Raw genomic sequence first — 11,589 nt, forward strand, 5'->3', positions numbered from 1 at the left:
ATTTAGCATGGCTAATCCACCTAACCTGCACATCATGAAACCAGAATATCTAGAGGAAAGCCACACAGATGCAGGGAGGATATGCAAACTCCACAAAGATAGTCACCTAAGATGGAATTGAACCTGTACCCCAGGCACTGTTAGGCAATAGTGCTAACCATTGAGCCACCATGCTGCCCATTATTTATCAATTCAAATTATTGGGCACTTTTCACATTCTATACATTCTTATCTCCTTTCATCTTTGATAATCAAGTCAACAGTCTCAAGTTTAGGTAGTTTAATAAAACATGTATGTTACTAACTGAGAGTATATAGTCAATTACTTGTAGAAAACCAAATTCTGGTTTAGGATGAATCTGCTTATTAAACTAGATTCTTTCGCCATTCATTTGTAGAGTTTCAGGGATTCATTATGAATTACTGTGGTCTCCCTATTATTAAAAATAATCAGACTTCTAAGTTTCTTGTAACCGCAGGTATTTTCATGTTTTGCATGTCTCAGTAGAACACTTAGCAATGTATTTAACAAGTCAGCCATTAAAGAGGCTCACAAAACAGCTATTGGAGCAGTTTGCACAGCTTCATAAAACATTACTGCATAAAACATTACTGCTGTAAAAATAAGTGTAGCTTGACAATACAGATATCTACACCTCTAGTTAGACAGGCCAAGAGAGTCTCCAGGGAAACATGACGTGTCTCAAATGATGAAATTCAGGGATTTATCCTTGGGTGTTAATATTTATCAGTTCAAACTAATAGGCACTTTTTACATTGCATATATTCTTACTTTCTTTCAGTTTTGACTATCAAGTTGATAGTGTCATGTTTGGATAGTTTAATAAAGCATATACATCACTAACTCTTTGTATATAGTCAATTACTTGCAGAAAACCGAATTCTGGTACAGGGTGTACATACCTACTAAACTAGATCCTTTTGCTATTCATTTGTAGAGTTTCAGGGATCATTATGTGGTCTTCCTATTATTAAAAATAATCATACATCTAAGTCACTTGTAACCACAGGTATTTTCATTTAGATACTGTACCCAAGAACAAGTACGGTCTGGTACAATTAATGAAGGATGTTAATATCAGTCATAAATATGTCATTACCAATATTTTCAGTTTTCAAAAAGAACTAAAGATGACTGCCTCGGGGCTCTGTGCAGGAAGGGGAAGATCATATGGTTCCGCCTCATTGTCTCATAAAGGGATAGGTCTATGACTGTTCCATGATGATTGGAATTTATTTTCATTTGTACAATGTTGACTGTTGCACCTAAAGGCAAATAATCATACTTCACCAATTCTGCTATCCCTTACTTTGAGTTGTACATTTAAGTAAAGAAATGGAAGCTTTTCAAAGGGAGAAAATCATGTTCAATAAACAAGATACTTCCAGACATCTCAAAGGTCTTTAATTTGTGAGTTTTGAAAATTAGATCCAGAGTCTCAAAAAGCAAACATTTTTCAACAGATGTTTGGTGTTTTAGAGATTTTTGAATAGTTAAATAATGTTCAAAAACAGGGACCAATTATATTTTTCCAATGATATAGAATCTATTTTTAATCTATATAATTAAACACACCCAGCTTACAATGTAAAAGTTTTTGAAGTTTTACTTGATCTACTCAGAAATTGTTTCTCTCCATATTGTATATGCTAGTTTCTCCAGCTTAACAAAATTAATATTGAAATACTATGCACTAAAAAAGTTGATGACTGTAGCTCAGAACAGAATATAGCCTGTAGCTATGATTGATATTAACATCCTCCATTAATTGTTCCCTGGACCAGATTATACTTGTTTTCTTGGGTAATCTACAGTAACTAAGTGCCTGCGGTTATAACAGACATGAAAGTAAGATCCCATTATCAATAGGAAGTATGTGGAGAATCATTTAAAACACATTACAGTTTAACTATACCACACATAAAATTTGCTGGAATTTTCAATCAATCAGAAGTTCATTCATGCTTATGAGAAATTTTGTAAAAATGCAGAAGTTAAAATCATTTTTATAGTTTAAGTTTCTCAAATCCCACTTTCCTTTCGGAGAGTTTATAAAGTTCAATAACATATTGCAGGCACACAATGAGAGAGTTCTTTATTAAATTTGTTTGCTGCATTTCTTTCAAAGGTATGGCTGAACAATGTGCCAGTGTAGTAGACAATTCTTCCTTTTGCTTCAGAATGCAACTTATATTAGAAAAGACCACCACCACCTCTCCCCCTTCCCCAACACAAACACATTCCATTAGGTTGTCTCCATTACCAGCATGAATTCACCAGGGACTGCAGCCCAGTTGCATACAGCTGTGAGGAAGCAGTTCATGGACTCCTCGTTATTGACCCCTAAATCCTATGGCATCAAGACAAACTTGGCCATCTACTGATCACCAATCATTTCCCTTACTCAGCTGATGAGTATTCCTCTAGTATAACATTTGGAAAAAGCACTGTGGCCAGCAAGAGTACAGGATGTAAACTGAGAGGGGTCTTCACTGTTTATCATCAAGAGTGGCTCGGTAGCGTTACTGCTGTTTGAGTTGACAGAGTTCAGAAGCTGGCCTCCTGCTGGTGTGAGAAGCAACTGAATGGTGAGTAGGTCATTCCTGAGGACAGTTAAGTCATATTTACTCAAGGTAAGGGTTAGCAGAATTGGTGAAGTAGATCAGAGCTGTTAAAGATAGTAGATTTTCTTCCCTAACTGAGATCAGTGAGCCAGAAAGTGTTTCTTTGACTATGGTTTCATGTTCATCAGCACGGAGACAAGCTCTTGTTCTAGACTTATCAATTAATTGAAGTAGAATTCCAACAGCAGCAAAGTGGGATTTCAATATACATTTCTGGAGACTTAGTCCAGGCCTATGGAATATTAGTTCAATACCATTAACATTATGCTACTTAGGGGATTGGTAATAAGTGTTGGCCTTATGCTGTGATCCCTGCTGATGGCATAACCATCACTTTACAACAGTTCAAATCCAGAGAAATTATACCTCTATATTAAATCTCTTCTGATGCAAATAACTGATTTCTGTGAGCTATTGAATCATCTTAATGAATGAGAGCTTAAATTTTCTTAGCTTCTAATAATCTGCAGATTTTTCATCAAACACCCATGTCTTGAAGTTGCACAAGCTAAATAGTTCTACCACGGTAACTCATTCACTTAAATGCTCTGAAAACCTCTGTTTTATGAGACAGATTGTACTTCTTTTAACCCCAGTCAGATCTTCACCAATCTGCCCTACAGCTTCTAGTCTCTGGATTTTCTAAAGCAAAAATATTCTAAACTGAAAACAAGCTAATTGTTTTCAATGTTACTGCATCTGCCATACACAATTTTCTAATAACACTCAATAGGTTCCCTGCTCTCTGACATACACTGGATTATGTTAATGTTCCAGAAAGATTGCCTGATCTAGATACTTCAAAAAAGCTCTCAAAAGAATGCAGCAGCCATGTGCCACTACTTTTAAGTCCAACTCTAAAAGTCATATTAATATTTATGTATCACACATCAAATATTACCGCATCTTATGAATAATTAAATCTCATTGATAGCATAAGCTTTATTAACAAACATTATCATGAAAATACTTAAAGGATGCACTTGTTCTTTAATTAGGAAAATATACCTGTTTATAATTATTTACATTTTTAATCTAGGCTGTTCTGGAACCATTTTGTATTGTTGTTCATGTCATCAATACTCTTAACAGCAAAGTTATAGGAAGGAAAGGAAATTGAATTTTAGTAGCAATCCTATTTTCTTAATTAGAACTAATTTGGAAAGTTATGAGCAGGTAACTGAAACAGATGTTAGGTACCATGAATACATACATTCGCATAATGCTTGCTGAAGGACCTGTTGCACTCAGTATTCTTCAGTAGTTCATGTTCTGTCAGTACAGACAGATGAAAATCCATTTTAATGCTCCAGTGATTGTTTCTCTGCTTGAAATGTTTACCACAAAAAGTACTTTTCTTCTCTTTAAGCACAATTAGCCATGTTACAAGCATTCTAAAGAAGGATCCTGGAACCTAAAACATTGACTCTGTTTTCTCTCTGCAGATGCTGCCAGACCTGCTGAGTTCCTCCAGCTATTCCCGATTTTGTTTCTGATTTCCAGCATTTCTTTTTTTTTTGATCATGTTACAAGCTTGACTGATTATGTTAAGTTGGTTGTTAGTGCAGCTATAAGTGTAGCTATTAGAAGCTAAGAAAATCTAAGCTCTCATTCACTTAAGATTATTCAAAAACTGCTACCCAATTGCAAAATCACAAAATATAGGTATGCATTTGTCTTGGGGTCTACAAATATGATGTCATGTATGCTTGCCAAAATGTCCCAGCTACTGGTTAATCAAATTGTGTAGCATGGTCCTTTAGTTGTTTGTAATAAACAGAATACAGCCTGTATTCAACTCATTCAAAAACCCATTCTCTGCAAACAAATTAAGTATATCCAATACTTGTGCCTTTTTTTAAATTACATAAGAGATTGGGGAGTCTATTGATTTTTGTATTGTAATTCCTTAACCAATCAGAGCTGACTTGGCAACCAATCAGCACCCTTTTATTTTCTGGTATACATTGCCGCAATCATTTACATTTTGACATGAAAACAAGACAAAAAATGTCATAAAACATACCAAAAATTTAAGAAAAATATGAACTAATAGTGATCAATACATGATTGAATTCAAAGTGTCTTGAAGAGGAGGAATGAGAACTGCTATCAAGTCCATAAAAAACTGGCCAAGACTATCCATAAATAAACTGACAGAAAATTAGCGGGAGATGTTTAAAGGAGAACTTGATTTGATATAGATCCAAGTTTTTACCCTTAGGAGTTCTATTTGTAAAGATGAGACAGTAATTAACAACTAAATAATAACAGACAACTTAAAACTAAAAGAAAAAGCATATAAAATCGCATAAAAATCAGAGATCCTGATGCATGAGAAGGATGAGATAACATCGAAAGTTGACAATATCAGTAGTAAAACTTAGAAAAATGGAGCATCAATGGAACTTGCAAAGAATATCAAAGTCAACAATTTATTCTTATAGTTAATGGAAAAGAGAAGGTGGTTATGAGCAATGTCTTGACAACTCAATGTCATTGAAAATAATGAAATGGCATAAAGGTTCAATAATTACTTTGTATTAATATTCATGGTAAGGGCAGAGGTCGGCCTGATTGAAACCTCAAGGAAACCAATACTGAATCAGGGCTCGGGATTCATCAAAATTAATATGAGCAAACGGACAGTGACAAGGAAAATAATTCCACCAAGCAGTAACAAGACCCTAAGACCCAATGATTTCCAACCCTGGGAGTGAAAGGAAATTGAGAACTTTGCAAATGCTGTATCCATAACGTTCCGACATTTTCTAGATTTGGGAGCTGACCCTTGAGATTTGAAAATGCCTCACATGTGCTCTTTAAGAAAAGCAAGAGAGAAATGCCAGGGGAATTAAAGAATAAATAATCCAGTATCAATTTTTGGGAAATTGTGTCAGTCTATAATTAAGGGTAGAACAATTGACCACCTTTTGGTTGTTCAGAGAATACCAGCAGAAAGCTGTAAAGGAAAGGTCACGTCTGATCAAACGGATTCAGTTTTTAAAGGATTAACTAAAATAATGGATGGGAGAATGTCAATGGGTGTTATTTTTATGGATTTCCAACAGGCATTTGCTAAAAAGCCTTCATAAGGGAACAGTTGGTCAAAATTGATGTCTGAAATTCATGGTAAGTTCATCACTTGGTTGAGAAATTGTTTGAATGGCTGGAGACAAAAGTTAGGAGTAGCAGGCTGGTACTCTAATTGGCTACAAGATATCTGTTTGTTCTATGAAAGTGTTTGGAATTTTCATTAATTCTGATGTGGCATTTTATAATCATACTATAATGTAATTACAGTCATAAATAATGGTTATGAAATAAGCCAATTATGTGAACTGTGGAACCAATCTTGTACTGGCTTGCTATTGTAAAGAGTATGCCAACTTCTTTTTATCTAATTGTGGCTGATAATTATATTGAAGGATCACCTTTTCTGGTTCACACAACCTGCTTGAATTTCAGAAAATTCTGACCTTAGTAATATTGCATTAAAACTTCAAAAGTACTGAAATCTATTTACGATGCTTTGTGGGACATTAATGCACCACAGCTTAATAGTCAAAGAACGTTCAAAGGTTGATGTGTACATTTGGGGTGTCATGACAACAAAAGGATGGCTGGAAGCAACTGTAACAATGACTCATCTGAAATTAACCCTTGTGCTTCTAGAACAGTAATGCATGGAGATGTATGACAATATAAGGAAGGTAAGTCCAGAGGTTTCCAATAACTACATGCGCATCACAGCAAATTTAATTCAACACTTGAATTTTTAATGCAAAACACAGAATTACAGATGTTGTATGAAATTTGATGACCATACAAATCTTTAGATTTCACACATGGAGAACTGTTAACTTTGAATTGTGAATTTCATGAATGTCAGTTCATTATTTAACAAAGGAGGAAAAAACAGGAATCTGGGCGGTTATCCATTCAACATCAGCTGTAGAGAAGTTAATGGATTTGTGAAGGGTAGGTCATGTCTGTCTAATTTAGTTGAGTTTTACCCATATGGTTGATTTTATGAGGAAGTAATTAATGTGATAGATGAGGGGAGGGATTGGCTTCACTGGACTAGTAATCTAAAACCTTAACATGGTAGTTAATCTACGACCATTATATATGTGGATCTCCGCACTGGAGTGGTTAAGTTTCCACACAAGAGTTTATTAGCTAAATTGAAATTGCTTGGAATTTTAAATAACCTGGTGACACTGGATGGATAAAGGGAAAATACTGGCATAATTTGACAAATAGTATTTTCTGGGATCTGTACCAGACCCCCATCTTTTCATCACATACATGAATGATTTGTTTGAAGGATCAGGCAGTATCATATCCAAGTTTACAAATTAAATTCAGTTAAAGAAAAGTAGTAAGTAATAAGAAGTTGCAAAGAAATGGGTGATATGAGTGGACAAAACTTTGTAAGTTGGAATTCAGTGTGGGGAAGTGTAATGTTATGCACCTTAGATTAAAAAAAACAAATCAGAATCTTTTCTACAGGATGAGTTACAAACAATTATGGAGGTCATATTGGGCACAGAAGGACAATCTAAAAAAGGTTCCTGGAATGTAAGCTTTTACCTCAAATCACATTGTTGAAGTACTTTTTATGAAAATCCATCACCATGAGCATTTTTTTGCTAATTTCATTTCATTATCTAAATTTAAAATTCCATCTGCTGTGGTGGGGTGTGCACGCACATCTCCAGGTTATTACAACTAACCCTCAGATTATTATCCATTAAAACAACTACCATGCTATTCACGTCCAGTGGATTATGTTCTGTTCTGACAAACTTGGGTTCTATTCTCAATGTCAGAAGGTTCAGGGGTGATCTAGATGAATTGTTTTCATACTGAAGCAGTTTCGCACCCTTCCTGTGGTTACTGGGTTCATATGGATTTCCATGATTGATTGAGTGATATTTAATAGATAACGGTTTGATGGATTTGTGGATCAAATGGATGTCAGGCACAGATAGTTTGCAATCAAATTACATTAGGTCTCCTCTTACCTTTCTCTTCTCGAAGAAGAACACTACCAGCTTCTCAATGGGTGAAGAAGAAAAGTAGTCAGGAAACCAGAATCAGAAGAAAATAGAGTTTGTAGGAGCTGGTGGTGACAGGGAGAGATGAAGTAAGGAAGTGAATTAATTAAAAGGATGATGTTTCTTATATTTAAGATATTCATTATGGACAGCCAACATGGGCCAGTAAAGTCAGGGTTGGGAGGTATTTGGAATGCTAGAAGAGATAAGATACAAGCAACAGAGTTTAGAATTGGTTAACATTTACAGAATGGACAGGAATGGAAGCCAGCCAGGACAGTATTGGAGTAATTCCGTCTGGATGGTTTCTAGAACAGCTAGTCTGACGTGCAGGCAATGTCACAGAGAAAATTGTAAATAATCTGTGATGACAAAAAAAATTGAGTCAGAATAAAGGATTTATGTCAAGATTCCAGATGTTTGGTTCGCTGAATGTTTATTGTGTTTTTGAGTGCCATTTCTATGCTCTGAGAAGAAACTTGATTCAAACAGGGAGTTGTGCAACAGGATATAAGCAAAGGAGTGAATTTTTCATGGAAGAATCTCCTTCCATGAGCTGGTATGTTCATGGAGCTCACCAGCACAAGCCTGGAAAACCATAACTGGATTCTACAAACAACAGACTATTGATTGCTTGTGGTTATAGACCCCATGCCCACGTGGAAAGATGTATGGGCATCGAAAACAAAAGTGGAACTTGTTGAAGAAACTCAGTAGTTTGGACAGCGTCTGAAGAGAAAGCAGAGTTTATGTTTCAGGCCCAGTAACCCTTCTTCTGACCTGAACTAATTAATAATGACTGAATGATGACTAAATAGTTTGTTTTTGTGATGTTCATTGAAGGATTACTATTGTTCATCATTCGCACTCTCACACTCTTCTATGAAATGCCATCACAGGATCTTTTATGTCCACGAGAAGCAGATGGAGGATCGGTTTAACATCTCATGTGAACAATGACACGTCCAACAGTGCAGCAGCCCATCATTATTGTACTGGAGTGCCAACTTTGACCTTTGTTCTTAATTCCTGGAGTGGCCCTTGAACCCACCAACTTCTGGTTTGGAGGCAAAACAGTCATCCTGTAGCCAATGACAATGATGGCAATCACTCACACGCACTTTGGCAGTTTACTTTTATACCTGACATATAAATTGAACCTTGTTTTTAGAGGAATTATCTGATGTTTTAAAAGTTACCTTATAATGTTGATATCTATGGTATTTGGCTTTAACACATTGCTTTTTTTGGGAGTTTACTGCGTACTAATTGGTTGTTACATTTTCCATAATACAACAATAATTAGATTTCAAAAGTATGTCATTAACTGTAAGACCATTTGGGATGTCTGTTTTGTTGTAAATACATTTAAACCTTTCTTTTGTCATTTTGTTGCAATTCCCATGGAAATCTGTAAACTGAATTAACAAAGTTTCAAAAATATAATCACAGGGCTACGAGGAAAGAAGTTCCAGAATTTGACTCAGCGAAAGTCAAGGAACAAAAATATAGCTCCAAACCATAATGTTGTGCGACTTTGAGGAAACTTTGCAGACTGTGCTATTCCCATGTATCTACTGCTCCCGCCCTTGTAAGTGTTAGAGATTGTGGGTTTGGAAGATGCTGTTGAAGGAGTCGAGGTGAATTACTGATGTGCATCTTGTAAATGCTGCCACATTGCACCAACGGTGAAGGGAGTAACAGTTGAAAGTAGTAGTTGGGACCCTAGTCATGTGGATTGCTTTGTTCTGGATAGCGTCAGTGTTCTTGAGTATTGTTGGAGTCGCTGGAAAGTATTCCATTACACTTCTAACTTCTGCCTTAGACAGCAGAAAGGCTCTGGGACTCAGAATGTGCATTATTGTAGAATTCTTTGCTTCTGACCTTTCTTGTAGCCACAGTATTTGTATGTCTAGTCCAGTTCATTTTCAGGACACTTGCTGCTGCTCCTTCTCCATTTTTCATTTAACCAGGAATGATCTCCTGGCTTGATAGTAATGCAAGTGTAGGGTATGGCCAGGCCAAGACGCATCAGATTGTGTGGCAATATAATCCTGCTGTATTATAGCCTATAGCACTTTGTGATGCCCAGTCGTGAACTGAGAGATCTATTTGAAGTCTCTCACATCTAGTATAATGGTACTGCCACACAGCACGATGGAAGGTATCCTCAATGTGAAATCAGGACCTTAAGGCTGTGAAAATTCCACCAATATTTCCATGGGTAAATGCACTTATGACAATTAGATTGGCGAGGACAAAATGAAGCATCTGCCGTAGACCCAGTCTCTCAACTCTATCCTTTAGGACTCAGACACCTCAGGCAGCAATGGTTCTGTTGAGCTGCTCTTGCTAATGGACATTGAAGCCCAGTGTCCAAAGTAAGTTCTCTGCTTTTGCAGCTTCAGTGCTTCTTCCAAGTGCCATTTAACATGAAGGAGTACTCAGTCATCAGCTGAGGTGTTGAGGGTGGAGACATGATGCATAGAACATAGAACAGTACAGCACAGGAACAGGCCCTTCGGCCCACCATGTCTGTGCTGACCATGATGCCATTTGAAACTGCCTACACATGGCCTGTATCGCTTTGTTCCCTGCCTGTCCATGTGTCTGTCTAAATGCCTTTTAAATTTTGCTAATATATCTGCTTCTACTACCTCCCCTGGCAGCATGTTCCAGTCATCGATCACCCTCTGAATAAAACTTTCCTGCTCTCACATTAAATTTACACTCCTTAGAAGCTGAAAGGCCTGAAGATGGATAAATCACCAGACCGGATGGACAACATCCCAGAGTTCTGAAGGAGAAACTGAGGAGATTGTAGAGGCATTGTTGGGATCACTGGAGTCAGGAAAGGTCCCAGAGGATTGGAAAAAGGCTAATGTAACACCACTGTTTAAAAAGAGGAGGCAGAAAACAGAAAATTATAGATCTCTTAGCTTGACCTGAATCAGCACCTCAAGTCCCAAAAAGGAAAGCTTCAGAGTGAAGGGACGACCCTTTAGAACTGAGATGTGGAGGAATTCCTTCAGACAGTGTCCATTATTAAGGATGAGATTGCAGAGTGCTTGGAAGTGCATGGTAAAATAGGACTTCTTCAAAATGGCCTCGTAACGGGGAAGCCATGCCTGACAAATCAATTAAAATTCTTTAAAGATAAATTGAGCAAGTTAGGCAAAGGTGAGAAAGTATATTCTCTATTTGGAATTCCAGAAGATTTTTGACAAGATGGTACACAGGAGGCTGCTAAATAAGTCAGGAACCATGCTGTTAGAGGCAAGATTAGGGGCATGGATACAGGATTGGCTGACTGGCCAGAAAGTTGAGAATAGGGATAAAGAGTTTCTTCTGAATGGGAGTCAATGACTAGTGATGTTCCGCACGGATCAGTTTTGGGATCACAAATATTCACGTTATATGTTCATAATCTGGGTGAAGGAATGGAGGGCATTATTGCTAAGCTTGCAGATGATTCTAAGGTAAATGGGGAAGACAGGCAGTGTTGATGAGGTGGGGAGGCTGCAGAGGGACTTGGACAGGTTCGGAAAGTGGGCAAAGAAGTGGCAGATGGAATATAATATGGGAAGGTATAAGGTTATGCACTTTGCGATGAAGAATAGAGGCGTATACTATTTTCTAAATGGAGAAAGGTTTTGGAAATTTGAAGCAAAAAGGGACTTAGAAATCTGAATTCAGGATTCTCTTAAGGTTAACATGCAGGTACAGTTGACAGTTAGGAAGACAAAGACAATGTTAGCATTAATTTCAAAACGGCTAAAATCCAAGTGCAGAGCTATACTACCAGAATTGCATTAGGCGCTCATTGCTGCAGGGGGCTGGGAATGCCAAGTCATTTACTGTTTGTAACAGAGATAGATTG

This window comes from Chiloscyllium punctatum, chromosome 5 (genome assembly GCF_047496795.1).
Source record: "Chiloscyllium punctatum isolate Juve2018m chromosome 5, sChiPun1.3, whole genome shotgun sequence".
Lineage (NCBI taxonomy): Eukaryota > Metazoa > Chordata > Chondrichthyes > Orectolobiformes > Hemiscylliidae > Chiloscyllium > Chiloscyllium punctatum.